Here is a 17,255-nt window from a genome sequence, read left to right on the forward strand (position 1 = left end):
AGGGTGCCTGGCTGGGCGTTAAACGCCTAAAAGGGGTGAGTTTTGGGCGTTAAATGCCAGAATGTGCACCATTCTGGGCGTTTAACGCCAGGACGGCACAAGAGGGAAGATTTTGTTTTTAATGCCAATTTTTTTCAAGTTTTCAAAATTTTTCAAAATCAAATCTTTTTCAAATCAAATCTTTTCAATCAAATCTTTTTCAAAATCAATTCCTTTCCATTTTCAAAGATACTTGCTATCAATTAATGATTTGATTCAACATTTCAAGTATGTTGCCTTTTCTGTTGAGAAAGGTTTAATGTTTGAATCATATCTTTTCTTGTTAGCCAAGTCATTAATTTTCAAAATCAAATCTTTTTAAATTGTTTTTCAAATCATATCTTCTCAATCATGTCTTTTTAAAACTATATCTTTTTCAATCATATCTTCTTAAATCACATCTTTTTCAAAATAGTTTTCAATCATATCTTTTTAATTTCTTATTTCAAAATCTTTTTCAAAAATCACTTGATTTCTTTCCCACTCTTAGTTTTCGAAAATCAATTAATCTTTTTCAAAATATTTTTAAAATCTTTTTAATTAATTTTCAAAAATTTCTTCCCCTCTTCTCACATCCTTCTATTTATGGACTAACACTCCTCCTTAATGCACAATTCGAACTCTATCTTTCTTGATAAGTTCGAATTCTTCTACCTCTTCCTTCTATTTTTCTTTTCTTCTGACACCTCAAGGAATCTCTATACTGTGACATAGAGGATTCCATATTTTCTTGTTCTCTTCTCTTTCATATGAGCAGGAGCAAAGACAAAAGCATTCTTGTTGAGGCTGACCCTAAACCTGAAAGGACCTTGAAGCGAAAGCTAAGAGAAGCTAAGGCACAACTCTCTGTAGAGGACCTAACAGAAATCTTCAAAGAAGAAGAACCCATGGCAGCTGAAAATAACAACAATGCCAACAATACAAGGAAGGTGTTGGGTGACTTTACTGCACCTACTCCCGACTTCTATGGGAGAAGCATCTCTATCCCTGCCATTGGAGCAAACAACTTTGAGCTTAAGCCTCAATTAGTTTCTCTAATGCAACAGAATTGCAAGTTCCATGCACTTCCATTAGAAGATCCTCATCAGTTTTTAGCTGAATTCTTGCAAATCTGCGACACTGTCAAGACCAATGGGGTTGACCCTGAGGTCTACAGACTTATGCTATTCCCTTTTGCTATAAGAGACAGAGCTAGGATATGGTTGGACTCACAACCTAAAGAAAGCTTGAACTCTTGGGAAAAGCTAGTCAATGCCTTCTTGGCAAAGTTCTTTCCACCTCAAAAATTGAGTAAGCTTAGAGTGGAAGTCCAAACCTTCAGACAGAAGGAAGGTGAATCCCTCTATGAAGCTTGGGAAAGATACAAACAATTGATCAGAAAGTGTCCTTCTGACATGCTTTCTGAATGGAGCATCATAGGTATCTTCTATGATGGTCTGTCTGAACTGTCCAAGATGTCATTGGACAGCTCTGCTGGAGGATCTCTTCATTTGAAGAAGACGCCTACAGAAACTCAAGAACTCATTGAAATGGTTGAAAATAACCAATTCATGTACACTTCTAAAAGGAATCCTGTGAACAATGGGACGAATCAGAAGAAAGGAGTTCTTGAGATTGATACTCTGAATGCCATATTGGCTCAGAACAAAATATTGACTCAGCAAGTCAATATGATTTCTCAAAGTCTGTCTGGAATGCAAGCTGCACCAGGCAGTACTAAGGATGCTTCATCTGAAGAAGAAGCTTATGATCCTGAGAACCCTTCAATGGAAGAGGTGAATTACATGGGAGAACCCTATGGAAACACCTATAATCCTTCATGGAGAAATCATCCAAATCTTTCATGGAAGGATCAACAGAGACCTCAACAAGGTTTCAACAACAATAATGGTGGAAGAAACAGGTTTAGCAATGGCAAGCCTTTTCCATCATCTTCTCAGCAATAGACAGAGAATTCTAAGCAGAGCAACTCTGACTTAGCAACCATAGTCTCTGATCTAATCAAAACCACTCAAAGTTTCATGACTGAAACAAGGTCCTCCATTAGAAATTTGGAGGCACAAGTGGGACAGCTGAGCAAGAAAATTACTGAACTCCCTCCTAGTACTCTTCCAAGCAATACAGAAGAGAATCCAAAAGGAGAATGCAAGGCCATTAACATGACCCACATGGCCAAACTTGGAGAGGAGGAAGAGGCAGAGATCGCCACTGAGGAAGACCTCAATGGACGTTCACTGGCCTCCAATGAGTTCCCTAATGAGGAACCATGGGAATCTGAGGCTCACACTGAGACTATAGAGATTCCATTGAATTTACTTCTGCCATTCATGAGCTCTGATGAGTATTCTTCCTCTGAAGAGGATGAAGATGTCACTGAAGAGCAAGTTGCCAAGTACCTTGGAGCAATCATGAAGCTAAATGACAAGTTATTTGGTAATGAGACTTGGGAGGATGAACCCCCTTTGCTCACCAAAGAGCTGGATAACTTGACTAGGCAGAAATTACCTCAAAAGGGACGAGATCCTGGGAAGTTTTCAATACCTTGTACCATAGGCACCATGACCTTTAAGAAGGCTTTGTCTGACCTAGGGTCAAGCATAAACCTCATGCCTCTCTCTGTAATGAAGAAGCTAGGGATCTTTGAGGTGCAAGCTGCAAGAATCTCACTAGAGATGGCAGACAATTCAAGAAAACAAGCTTATGGACTTGTAGAGGATGTTCTGGTAAAAGTTAAAGACCATTACATCCCTGCTGATTTCATAGTCCTAGAGACTGGGAAGTGCATGGATGAATCCATCATCCTTGGCAGACCCTTCCTAGCCACAGCATAGGCTGTGATTGATGTTGACAGAGGAGAATTGATCATTCAAGTGAATGAAGAATCCCTTGTGTTTAAGGCTCAAGGATATCCCTCTGTAACCATGGAGAGGAAGCATGAAGAGCTTCTCTCAAAACAGAGCCAAACAGAGCCCCCACAATCAAACTCTAAGTTTGGTGTTGGGAGGCCACAACCAACTTCTAAGTTTGGTGTTGAACCCCCACATTCAAACTCTAAGTTTGGTGTTGGGAGGTTCCAACATTGCTCTGAGCATATGTGAGGCTCCATGAGAGCCCACTGTCAAGCTACTGACATTAAGGAAGCACTTGTTGGGAGGCAACTCAATGTTATATTTATCTATTTTTCCTTTGTTATTTTATGTTTTCTGTAGGTTGATGATCATGGGAAGTCACAAAATCAATTGAAAAAGCAAAAACAGAATGAAAAACAGAAAGAAAAACAGCACACCCTGGAGGAAGACCTTGCTGGCGTTTAAACGCTAGTAAGGGCAGCAAATGGGCGTTTAACGCCCAGTCTGGCACCATTCTGGGCGTTTAACGCCAGAAAGGGGCACCAGACTGGCGTTAAACGCCAGGAAAGGGCAAGAAGCTGGCGTTAAATGCCAGAAATGGGCACTAGCCCGGTGTTTAACGCCAGAATTGGCATAAAGAGCATTTTTGCTCGCCACTTGGTGCAGGGATGAATTTTCCTTGACACCTCCGGATCTGTGGACCCCACAGGATCCCCACCTACCCCACCGCTCTCTCTCTTCTTCACCCATTCACCAATCACCTCAATACCTCTTCTCCAAAAACCTCTCACCTATCAAAACCCATCTTCACTCCTTCATTTTTACACAACCTAAACACTACTTCTTCCCCTTAGCCGAACCACAAAGCTTCATCCATCTCCTTCATTTCTTCTTCTTCTAGTCTCTTCTTTCTTCTTTTGCTCGAGGACGAGCAAACCTTTTAAGTTTGGTGTGGTAAAAGCATTGCTTTTTGTTTTTCCATAACCATTTATGGCATCCAAGGCCGGAGAAACCTCTAGAAAGAGGAAAGGGAAGGAAAAAGCTTCCACCTCCGAGTCATGGGAGATGGAGAGATTCATCTCAAGGGTGCATCAAGACCACTTCTATGAAGTTGTGGCCATGAAGAAGGTGATCCCCGAGGTCCCTTTCAAACTCAAAAAGAGTGAATATTCGGAGATCCGACATGAGATCTGAAGAAGAGGTTGGGAAGTTCTTACCAACCCCATTCAACAAGTCGGAATCTTAATGGTTCAAGAGTTCTATGCCAATGCATAGATCACCAAGAACCATGATCAAAGTGTGAACCCGGACCCAAAGAATTGGCTTACAATGGTTCGGGGGAAATACTTAGATTTTAGTCCGGAAAATATAAGGTTGGCATTCAACTTGCCCATGATGCAAGGAGATGAACACCCTTACACTAGAAGGTTCAACTTTGATCAAAGGTTGGACCATGTCCTCATAGACATCTGTGAAGAGGGCACTCAATGGAAGAGAGATTCAAGAGGGAAGCCGATTCAACTGAGAAGGCATGACCTCAAGCCCGTGGCTAGAGGATGGTTAGAGTTTATCCAACGCTCAATCATTCCGACTAGCAACCGGTCCGAAGTTACTATAGATCGGGCTATCATGATTCATAGCATCATGATTGGAGAGGAAGTAGAAGTTCATGAGGTTATATCCCAAAAACTTTATAAGGTGGCGGACAAGTCCTCTACCTTGGCAAGGTTAGCCTTTCCTGATCTCATTTGTCACCTTTGTTATTCAGTTGGAGTTGACATAGAGGGAGACACCCTCATTGATGAGGACAAGCCCATCACTAAGAAAAGGATGGAGCAAACAAGAGACCCCTCTCATCATGAAATCCCTGAGATGCCTCAAGGGATGCACTTTCCTCCACAAAACTATTGGGAGCAAATCAATACCTCCCTAGGAGAATTGAGTTCCAACATGGGACAACTAAGGGTGGAGCACCAAGAACATTCCATCTTCCTCCATGAAATTAGAGAAGATCAAAGAATCATGAGAGAGGAGCAACAAAGGCAAGGAAGAGACATTAAGGAGCTCAAGCACTCCATAAGATCTTCAAGAGGAAGAACAAGCCGCTATCACTAAGGTGGACCCGTTCTTTAATCTCCTTGTTCTTTATTTTTCTGTTTTTCGAAAAATCATGCTTATGTCTATTCATGTTTGTGTCTTATGATCATTAGTGTTTTAGTGTCTATGCCTTAAAGTTATGAATGTCCTATGAATCCATCACCTTTCCTGAATGAAAAATGTTCTTAATTGAAAAAGAGAAGAATTGCATGAATTTTAAATTTTATAACAGATTAATTATTTTGATGTGGTGGCAATATTTTGGTTTCTGAATGTATGCTTGAATAGTGCATAAATCTTTTGAATTTGTTGTTCATGAATGTTGGCTCTTGAAAGAATGATGAAAAAGGAGACATGTTACTGAGGATCTGAAAAATCATAAAAATGATTCTTGAAGCAAGAAAAAGCAATGAATACAAAAAAAGAGAGAGAAAAACAAAAAAAAGAGAAAAAAAATAAAGTTGTGATCCAAAGCAAAAAGAGTGTGCTTAAGAACCCTGGACACCTCTAACTGGGGACTCTAGCAAAGCTGAGTCACAATCTGAAAAGGTTCACCCAGTTATGTGTCTGTGGCATGTATGTATCCGGTGGTAATACTGGAAGACAGAGTGCTTTGGGCCACGGCCAAGACTCATAAAGTAGCTGTGTTCAAGAATCATCATACTTAACTAGGAGAATCAATAACACTATCTGGATTCTGAGTTCCTATAGAAGCCAATCATTCTAAATTTCAAAGGATAGAGTGAGATGCCAAAACTATTCAGAGGCAAAAAGCTAAAGCCCCGCTCATCTAATTAATACTGATCTTCATAGATTTTTTTGGAGTTCATTGCATATTCTCTTCTTTTAATCTTATTTGATTTTCAGTTGCTTGGGGACAAGCAACAATTTAAGTTTGGTGTTGTGATGAGCGGATAATTTATATGCTTTTTGGCATTGTTTTTAGTATGTTTTTAGTATGTTTTAGCTAGTTTTTAGTATAGTTTTATTAGTTTTTAGTTAAAATTCACTTTTCTGGACTTTACTATGAGTTTGTGTGTTTTTTTGTGATTTCGTGTATTTTCTGGCTGAAATTGAAGGACCTGAGCAAAAATCTGATTCAGAGGCTGAAAAGGACCGCAGATGCTGTTGGATTCTGACCTCCCTGCACTCGAAGTAGATTTTCTGGAGCTAAAGAAGCCCAATTGGCGCGCTCTCACCTGAGTTGGGAAGTAGACATCCTGGGCTTTCCAGAAATATATAATAGTCTATACTTTGCCTGAGATTTGATGGCCCAAACTGGCGTTCCAAATCAGCTCAAAACTGCCCGGCGTTAAACGCCGGAACTGGCACAAGAATGGGAGTTAAACGCCCAAACTGGTACAAAAGCTGGCGTTTAACTCCAAGAGAAGTCTCTACACGAAAATGCTTCAATGCTCAGCCCAAGCACACACCAAGTGGGCCCGAAAGTGGATTTTTATGTCATTTACTCATCCTTGTAAACCCTAGGCTACTAGTTCTCTACAAATAGGACCTTTTACTATTGTATTCTTATCTTGGTAGCTATCTTTAGTCTTATGCTATCTTAGATCATGGGGGCTGGCCTCACAGCAATGCCTAGACCTTGTTCTTATGTATTTTCAATGGTGGAGTTTCTACACACCATAGATTAAGGTGTGGAGCTCAGCTGTACCTCGAGTATTAATGCAATTACTATTGTTCTTCTATTCAATTCAGCTTATTCTTGTTCTAAGATATTCATTTGCACCCAAGAACATGATGAATGTGATGATTATATGACACTCATCATCATTCTCACTTATGAACGAGTGCCTGACAACCACTTCTGTTCTACAAGCAAACAAGGCTTGAATGTTTATCTCTTGGATCCCTTAATCGGAATCTTCGTGGTATAAGCTAGAATTGATGGCGGCATTCAAGAGAATCCGGAAGGTCTAAACCTTGTCTGTGGTATTCTGAGTAGGATTCAATGATTGAATGACTGTGACGAGCTTCAAACTCCTGAAGGCTGGGCGTTAGTGACAGACGCAAAAGAATCACTGGATTCTATTCCAACCTGATTGAGAACCGACAGATGATTAGCCGTGCCGTGACAGGGTGCGTAGAACATTTTCACTGAGAGGATGGGAGGTAGCCACTGACAACGGTGAAACCCTACATACAGCTTGCCATGGAAAGGAGTAAGAAGGATTGGATGAAGACAGTAGGAAAGCAGAGAGACGGAAGGGACAAAGCATCTCCATTCGCTTATCTAAAATTCTCACCAATGAATTACATAAGTATCTCTATCTTTATGCTTTATTCATATATCATCCATAACCATTTGAATCTGCCTGACTAAGATTTACAAGGTGACCATAGCTTGCTTCATACCAACAATCTCCGTGGGATCGACCCTTACTCGCGTAAGGTTTATTACTTGGACGACCCAGTGCACTTACTGGTTAGTTGTGCGAAGTTGTGATAAAGAGTTGAGATTACAATTGTGCGTACCATGTTGATGGCGCCATTGATGATCACAATTTCGTGCACCAATGGGATGTAGCCATTGACAACGGTGATGCCCTACATACAGCTTGCCATGGAAAGGAGTAAAAAGGATTGGATGAAGGTAGTAGGAAAGCAGAGATTCAGAAGGAGCACAACATCTTCATACACCTATCTGAAATTCCCATCAATGATCTACATAAGTATTTCTATCTTTATTTTCTGTTTATTTATTATTATTATTCGAAAACTCCATAACCATTTATTACCCGCCTAACTGAGAATTTCAAGATGACCATAGCTTGCTTCATACCAATAATCTCCGTGGGATCGACCCTTACTCACGTAAGGTTTATTACTTAGATGACCCAGTGCACTTGCTGGTTAGTTGTGCGAGGTTGTGCAGAAAGTGCTGAGTTATAAACGCGCATACCAAGTTGAATTCCATTATTAGAGATCACAATTTCGTGCACCATCACGCATACGCGTTAGTCACGCGTTTGCGTTGCTGGTCTTTTTGGCGTGTCACACGTTCGCGTCAAGCACACACATTCATCATCTTGCAGAACTCCAATCCACGTGTTCGCGTCAGGCACACGCACGCGTCGCTGTGCTTTTGTCCAAATCACGCGCACGTGTAAGCCATGCGTGCGCGTCACTGCTCGCTGATTGTCTCCTTTATTTCTTGTGCTCCTTCCATTTTTGCAAGCTTCCTTTCCATCCTCTAAGCCATTCCTGCCCTATAAAGCCTGAAACACTTAACTCACGGATCACGGCATCCAATGGTATAAAGGAGAAGTAAAATATACAATGTAAAGACTTCTAGGAAGCAAGTTTTCAACCATAGAACAAATTTGGGAAGGAATTATAATATCATGCTAATCATATGAATAAGTGGGTAAGACTTGATAAAACCACTCAATTAAACACAATATAAACCATAAAATAATGGTTTATTGGTGGACGAAATTGTGATCACTATTCTTTGAGTTGCACTCATTGTAAAATTATGGAATTTAGAAATTGGCACGAGTGGACACAACTCCGTTCAACTAACCAGCAAGTGTACTGGGTCGTCCAAGTAATAAACCTTACGTGAGTAAGGGTCGATCCCACAGAGATTGTTGGTATGAAGCAAGCTATGGTCACCTTGTAAATCTCAGTTAGGCAGATTAAATTGATTTATGGTTTCAAAAATTAATAATAAAAAAAAGAAATAATAAAAGGGATAGAATACTTATGCAGATTCATTGGTGAGAATTTCAGATAAGCGAATGGAGATACTATATGGCTCAAGGACGCCTGCTCTCCCACTGCTTCAACTCAATCTTTCTTACTCCTTTCCATGGCAAGCTGTGTATAGGGGTTCACCATCAGCGGTGGCTACTTTCAATCCTCTCGGGAAAATGATCCTATGCGGCTGTCACTCGCACGGCTAATCGTCTGGAGGCATCACCCATGGTTGATGGCTACATCCCATCCTCGCAGTGAAAACTACGCTCACGCACTCTGTCACAGCACGGCTAATCACTGGTTGGTTCCTGCGCCTACTGGAATAGAATCCCTTGATTCTTTTACGTCTGTCACTAACGCCCAGCACTTGCAAGTTTGAAGTACGTCACAGTCATTCATTACCGGAATCCTACTCGGAATACCACAGACAAGGTGAGACTTTCCGGATTCCCAGGATCCTACTCGGAATACCACAGACAAGGTGAGACTTTCCGGATCCTCATAAATGCCGCCATCTATCTAGCTTATACCACGAAGATTCTGTTGGGGAATCTAAGAGATACACATTCAAGCTCTGTTGCATGTAGAACGGAAGTGGTTGTCAATCACGTGCGTTCATAAGTGAGAATGATAATGAGGGTTACTTTCATCATTACACTCGTCATGTTCTTGGGTACGAATGAATATCTTGGAATAAGAATAAGAGAGATTTGAATAAAAGAAAATAGAATTGCATTAATACTTGAGGTACAGCAGAGCTCCACACCCTTAATCTATGGTGTGCAGAAACTCCACCGTTGAAAATACATAAGTAAAAGGTTCAGGCATGGCCGAATGGCCAGCCCTCTCCATGATCAAGTGACCGAATGATCAAAGACTTAAAGTGGTCAAAAGATTAAACTGTCAAAAGATGTCTAATACAATAGATAAATGTTCTATTTATAATAAACTAGCTCCTAGGGTTTACATGAGTAAGTACTTGATGCATAAATCCACTTCCGGGGCCCACTTGGTGTATGTTTGGGCTGAGCTTGATCAATCCACGAGCTAAGGCTTCTCTTGGAGTTGAACTTCGAGTTATGACGTGTTTTGGGCGTTCAACTCCGGATCATGACGTTTTTCTGGCGTTTAACTCCAGACAGCAGCATGAACTTGGCGTTCAACGCCAAGTTACGTCGTCAATCTTCGAATAAAGTATGGACTATTATATATTTCTGGAAAGCCCTGGATGTGTACTTTCCAACGCCGTTGAGAGCGCGCCAATTGGAGTTCTGTAGCTCCAGAAAATCCATTTCGAGTGAAGGGAGGTCAGATTCCAACAGCATCAGCAGTCCTTTTGTCAGCCTTCTTCAGAGTTTTGCTCAAGTCCCTCAATTTCAGCCAGAATTTACCTGAAATCACAGAAAAACACACAAACTCATAGTAAAGTCCAGAAATGTGAATTTAACATAAAAACTAATGAAAACATCCCTAAAAGTAGCTCAAACTTACTAAAAACTATATAAAAACAATGCCAAAAAGCGTATAAATTATCCGCTCATCATTTATCAGACATCAATAGCTCAAGGGTCACCAAAGTCATTAATTTCGAGCCAAGAGTGAAAAAAAACTATGTAAAAACTAAGCCAACCATTTTATCAAACACTTGGTGTGCATTAAAAGAAAATAATATTAAATTGCATTAAAAATAAAAGCTAACTACCAAAAGTAAGAAAATTACAACAACAACTAAAGAAAGCACTAAATGAACATAAAACATAAATTGGCATTAAAGGGAAATCAAAATAACAAGAGTGCTCATAAACATAAAAAGTAAACAAAATGAGAAATTAACAAGATAAAAATAAGGAAATTAAGACAATAGAATAAAGAAAGGTAGAAGAGACTAGATGAAAACAAAAATTAAAAAGAGAAATTACAAAGAAATTAAACTAAAAACCCTAGGCTCTAGAGAGAAGGGAGAGCTTCTCTCTCTAGAAAATGAACTACATGAAGCTAAACTAACTCTAATTGCTCCCTTCTTCACATGGAAGGAGGCCCTCTTTGATATAGCACTCAATCAACTTCAGAATGTCCAAAATTGGGCTCTGGAGGCCCAAAAATCGCCCCCAGCAATTTGCATTAAATGAGTCATGCGCTGGGACCTATGTGTACGCATAGGTATGTGTGCGTATGCACACATGCTGATTTTCCTTATGTGCGTACGCACAGGATGTTGTGCGTACGCACGCATGCTGATGTCCTTCTTGTGTGTACGCACAGTAGGTTGTGTGTACGCACACGTCTGTGTGTGCTTCTCTTTTGATTTCTTCATGTTTTCTCCCTCTTGCATGCTTTTCTTCCACTCTTATCAAACTATTCCAACCTATTACACCTGAAATTACTCATCAAAACCATCAAGGCATCGAATGGGATGAAAGTGGGATAAAATTGATTAAATTAAGCACAAAATAGCATGTTTTCACAATAAGGCTCAAATTAGGGACAAAACACAAAAGTATGCTATTTGGGGGCTTAAGTGAGAGTTTATGTGGTAGAATCCATCCAAATTGAGTCAAAATATGTCATCAAATATGGACTCATCAAGGGGTGTTGAGATCCCTCTCCTATATAAGACGTCGTGCACTATGGTGTAGTACTGTGCTTCTCGTACTAGCCTTTTTGCCTCCTTCTCTTCTGTGGGGAGTGTTTCGGACATGAGGTAGTTGATTATGGGAGTCATCCACCCTTGGTCCTGGTTCAATATACTTAGGACCTTTTCTTCTTTCGAGGTTGACAGGTTCTGTAATGTTTCTTGGATGAGGCTTCTATTGTTGCCCCCTGGTTTGGTGCAGCCTAGATTCGAAAGTGCATCGGCTCGGACGTTTTGTTCCTGAGGTATATGTGGGATCTTGTACCCCATGAAGTTTCTGAGCTATTTTATGCTCTTGTCGAGGTATTTTTTTATGGTGGGATCCTTTGCCTGGTAGCTTCCTTCTATTTGTGAGGTGACTACTTGTGAATCACTGAAGATAGTAAGCTTTTGGGCTCCGACTTCTCTAGCCAGCTTCAAACCAGCTAGTAGGGCTTCGTACTCAGCTTGATTATTTGAGGTGGGAAATTTGAACTTTAAGGAGAGTTCGAGTTGGGTTCTCTGGTCACTTTCTAGGATGACGCCTGCTCCACTTCCGGCTTTGTTGGATGAGCCGTCAACGTAGAGGTTCCAGCCAATGGGGGTACCTGGGGTATCAGTGTATTCAGATATGAAGTCAGCTAGGTACTAAGACTTGATGCTGTCTGAGCTTCGTATTTAAGGTTGAATTCGGACAACTCAATTACCCATTGTAGGATTCTGCCAGCTAGGTCGGTTTTCTGCAGGATACTTTTTTTGAGTTGGTTGGACCGTATTCGGATGGTGTGGGCCTGAGTCGTCACGAGGTGAGTATAAGGGCGTAGGCGAACTTCTCTATTTTTTGGTAATTTAGTTCAGCCCCTCGTAAAGCCTTACTGATAAAGTAAATGGGCTATTGTCCATTCTTGTCTTCCCTGACTAGGGTTGAGGCTATCGTCCGGCTTCCCACGGCGAGGTATAGGATCAGTTCCTCTCCTTGCCGGGGTCGGGTTAGGATGGGTGGTTATCCCAGGAATGTCTTGAAGTCTTGGAAAGCTTGTTCACATTCTGGGGTCCATTTGAACCTCTTTCCTTTCCTTAGTGTTGCGTAGAAAGGGAGAGATCTTAAGGCTGATCCGGCTAGGAATCTAGACAGAGCCGCTAGTCTTCCATTGAGCTGTTGTACCTCTTTGACACAGGTCGGGCTTTTCATGCTGAATATGGCCTCGCATTTATCTGGGATTGCTTCAATCCCTCTCTAGGTGAGCATGAGGCCTCAGAATTTGCCAGCTTCTACCGTGAAAGTGCACTTGAAGGGGTTTAACCTCATCCCGTGTTTTCTTATGGTGTCGAAGACTCCGGCAAGGTCGGGTAATAGCGCTTCTTCTCTTAGTGTCTTTATCAACATGTCGTCTATATAGACCTCCATCAGCTTTCTGATGTGGTTGGCAAAAACTTTGTTCATCAATCATCTGGTATGTAGCTCCTGTATTTTTAAGTACAAATGGCATGACTATGTAGCAGTAGTTTGCCCTTGGGGTTAGAAACGAGGTTTTCTCTTGGTCAGGTTGATACATTGGGATTTGGTTGTACCCTGAGTAGGCATCCATGAAGGAAAGGTACTTATATCCTGATGAGGCGTCGACTAGGGTGTCTATATTCGGGAGTGGATAGGGATCTTTTGGGCAGGCTTTGTTGAGGTCGGTGTAATCAGTGCACACCCGCCACTTTCAATTTGACTTTTTGACCAATACGACATTGGCCAGCCATAATGGGTACTTGACCTCCCTTATGAACCTTGCCTCTAGTAAGGCTTGTATCGGTTCTTCCATGGCTTGCAACCTCTCTGGGCCAAGCTTTCTGCGCTTCTGTTGCACTAGTCTAGATCCGAGGTACACTGCTAGTTTGTGGCACATTGGTCCAGGATCAATGCCGGGCATGTCTGCGGCCTTCCATGCGAATAGGTCGGAATTCTCCCTTAGGAATTTTGTCAACAACTCCTTTAGGTCTCCTTTTAGGTTTGCACCAATATTTGTTATTTTTTCTTGGGAGTCTCCGATTTGCACCTTTTCTGTCTCCCCTTCTGGTTGTGGACGGAGTTCTTCTCGAGCCTGGGCTCCTTCGAGTACAATGGCATTGGATTCTGATAAACCATTATTTTATGATTTATATTGTGTTTAATTGAGTGGTTTTATCAAGTCTTTACCCACTTATTTTCATATGATTAGCATGATATTACAATTCCTTCACAAAGTTGTTCTATGGTTGAAAACTTGCTTCCTAGAGATCTTTTAATTACATATTTTAATTCTCCTTTACACCATTCGATGTCGTGATCCGTGTGTTAAGTATTTCAGGCTTCATAGGGCAGGAATGGCTTAGAGAATGGAGAGGAAGCTTGCAAAAATGGAAGGAACACAAGAAACTAAGGAGAGGACCAGCGAACAGCGACGCGCACGCATTGCTGACGCGTGATGAGCGGATAATTTATACGCTTTTTGGCATTGTTTTTAGTATGCTTTTAGTATGTTTTAGCTAGTTTTTATTATATTTTTATTAGTTTTTATTTAAAATTCACTTTTTTGGACTTTACTATGAGTTTGTGTGTTTTTCTGTGATTTCAGGTATTTTCTGGCTGAAATTGAGGGACCCGAGCAAAAATCTGATTCAGAGGCTGAAAAAGGACTGCAGATGCTGTTGGATTCTGACCTCTCTGCACTCGAAGTGGATTTTCTAGAGCTACAGAAGCCCAATTGGCGCGCTCTCAATTGCGTTGGAAAGTAGACATCTTGGGCTTTCCAGCAATATCTAATAGTCTATACTTTGCCCGAGATTTGATGGCCCAAATAAGCGTTCCAATTCAGCTCAAGAATTCTGGCGTTTAACGCCGGAACTGACACAAAAGCTGGAGTTAAACGCCCAAACTGGCACAAAAGCTAGCGTTTAACTCCAAGAAAAGTCTCTACACATGAAAGCTTCAATGCCTAGCCCAAGCACACACCAAGTGGGTCCGGAAGTGGATTTTTACGTCATTTACTCATTTTTTGTAAACCCTAAGCTACTAGTTCTCTATAAATAGGACCTTTTGCTATTGTATTTTCATCTTTGGACGTCTAGTTCTTAGATCATGGGGGCTGGCCTCTCGGCCATGCCTAGACCTTGTTCTTATGTATTTTCAATGGTAGAGTTTCTACACACCATAGATTAAGGTGTGGAGCTCTGCTGTACCTCGAGTATTAATGCAATTACTATTGTTCTTCTATTCAATTCAGCTTATTCTTGTTCTAAGATATCACTTGTTCCTCAACTTGATGAATGTGATGATCCGTGACACTCATCATCATTTTCACCTATGAACGTGTGCCTGACAACCACCTCCGTTCTACCTTAGATTGAGTGGATATCTCTTGGATTCCTTAATCAGAATCTTCGTGGTATAAGCTAGAATCCATTGGCGGCCATTCTTGAGAATCCGGAAGGTCTAAACCTTGTCTGTGGTATTCTGAGTAGGATTCAGGGATTGAATGACTGTGATGAGCTTCAAACTCACGATTGTGGGGTGTTAGTGACAGACACAAAAGAATCACTGGATTCTATTCCGACATGATCGAGAACCGACAGATGAATAGCCGTGCTATGACAGAGCGCATTGAACATTTTCACTGAGAGGATGGGACTGTAGCCATTGACAACGGTGATGCCCAACATACAGCTTGCCATGGAAAGGAGTAAGAAGGATTGGATGAAGACAGTAGGAAAGCAGAGAGACAGAAGGGACAAAGTATCTCCATACGCTTATCTGAAAATCTCACCAATGAATTACATAAGTATCTCTATCTTTATTTTATATTTTATTCATCTTTTAATTATCAATCCTCCATAACCATTGGAATCCGCCTGACTGAGATTTACAGGATGACCATAGCTTGCTTCATACCAAAAATCTTCGTGGGATCGACCCTTACTTGCGTAAGGTTTATTACTTGGATGACCCAGTGCACTTGCTGGTTAGTTGTGCGAAGTTGTGATAAAGAGTTGAGGTTGCAATTGAGCGTACCATGTTGATGGCGCCATTGATGATCATAATTTCGTGCATCAAGTTTTTGGCGCCGTTACCGGGGATTGTTCGAGTTTGGACAATTGACGGTTCATCTTGTTGCTTAGATTAGGTATTTTTCTTCAGAATTTTTAAGAATGAATTCTATAGTTTCAAGGTGATGTTCTTATCATCACAAAAGCTGATTGATTCTCATCAATTTAGCTATTGAATGTAATGTCCTGCTGAAGCTTGGCTAGCCATGTCTAATTTCTTTAGACTAAAGCTTTAGACTAACATTACATGATTCCTGGAATTCTTATTAAAAATTTTGAATCTCTTTATTTTCTTTTCCATATAATTTTCGAAAAATCACAAAAAAAAATTTATAAAATATTAAAATCAAAAATATTTTTATGTTTCTTGTTTGAGTCTAGTGTCTAATTTTAAGTTTGGTGTCAATTGCATGTCTTTATTTTTCTAATTTTCGAAAATTACATGCATTATGTTCTTCATTGATCTTCAAGTTGTTCTTGATGATTTCCTTGCTCTGATCTTTAAATTCTCTTGTCTTGAGTGTTTTGTTGTTTCGCATATGCATTCTCAATTTGTTAGTGCCAATAGTATACAAACTTCTAAGTTTGGTGTCTTGCATGCATCGTTTATTTGATTTTAGTTGCATTTTGATTATTCCTTATCATTAAAAATTCAAATTTTTTTTTAATTTGTGTCTTTTCAAGTCAATAATACAGAGAATTGAAGATTCAGAACATGCAGCAGAGGAATAACACAGATAAAGCTGGGCGTTCAAAACGCCCAGTGAAGAAGGAAAACTGGCGTTTAAACGCCAGCCAGGGTACCTGGCTGGGCGTTTAACGCCCAAAAGGGTAGCATTTTGGGCGTTAAACGCCAGAATGGATACCATTCTGGGCGTTTAACGCCAGGATGATACAAGAGGGAAGATTTTGTTTTTAATTCAAATTTTTTTAAAGTTTTCATAATTTTTCAAAATCAAATCTTTTTCAAACTATATCTTTTCAATCATATATTTTCAAAATCAAATTCTTTCCATTCTCAAAAATACTTGCCTACAATTAATGATTTGATTCAACATTTCAAGTATGTTGCCTTTTCTGTTAAGAAAGGTTTAATGTTTGAATCACATCCTTTAAATTTCTTGTTAGCCAAGTCATTAATTTTAAAAATCAAATCTTTTTAAATTGTTTCTCAATCATATCTTTTTAAAACCATAACTCTTCAATCATATCTTCTTAATCACATTTTTTTTCCAAATAATTTTCAATCTTTTTGATTTCTAATTTCAAAATCTTTTTCAAAAATCACTTTATTTCTTTCCCAACTTTAATTTTCGAAAATCATTCTTCAATTTTTCAAAATTTCTTCAAAATCTTTTAATTTATTTTCGAAAATTCTTCCCCTCTTCTCACATCCTTCTATTTAAGGACTAACACTCCTCCACTATCAACAATTCGAACTCTATATCTCTTGTTAAGTTCAAATTCTTCTTATTCTACCTCCTCCTTCTATTCTTCTTTTCCTCTGAAATCTCAAGGAATCTCTATACTGTGACATAGAGGATTTCATATTTTCTTGTTCTCTTCTCTTTTATATGAGCAGGAGCAAAGACAAAAGCATTCTTGTTGAGGCTGACCCTGAACCTGAAAGGACCTTGAAGCGAAGGCTAAGAGAAGCTAAAGCACTACTCTCTGTAGAGGACCTAATAGAAATCTTCAAACAAGAAGAAGACATGGCAGCCGAAAAAAACAACAATGCCAACAATGCAAGGAAGGTGCTGGGTGACTTTATTGCACCTACTCCCGACTTCTATGGGAGAAGCATCTCTATCCCTGCCATTGGAGCAAACAACTTTGAGCTTAAGCCTCAATTAGTTTCTCTAATGCAA

At 40.1% G+C, this 17,255-nt stretch overlaps 1 non-coding gene across 1 annotated transcript; it reads right to left on the reverse strand.

Moving 5' to 3' along the window:
- Positions 1-1,331: 1,331 nt before the first annotated feature.
- Positions 1,332-1,439, reverse strand: LOC112804153 (small nucleolar RNA R71). Its single transcript, XR_003202771.1, has one exon. It is a non-coding gene; the product is annotated as a small nucleolar RNA R71 (small nucleolar RNA).
- Positions 1,440-17,255: the final 15,816 nt, after the last annotated feature.

The sequence above is a fragment of the Arachis hypogaea genome, chromosome 5 (assembly GCF_003086295.3).
Source record: "Arachis hypogaea cultivar Tifrunner chromosome 5, arahy.Tifrunner.gnm2.J5K5, whole genome shotgun sequence".
In the NCBI taxonomy this organism is placed as follows: domain Eukaryota; kingdom Viridiplantae; phylum Streptophyta; class Magnoliopsida; order Fabales; family Fabaceae; genus Arachis; species Arachis hypogaea.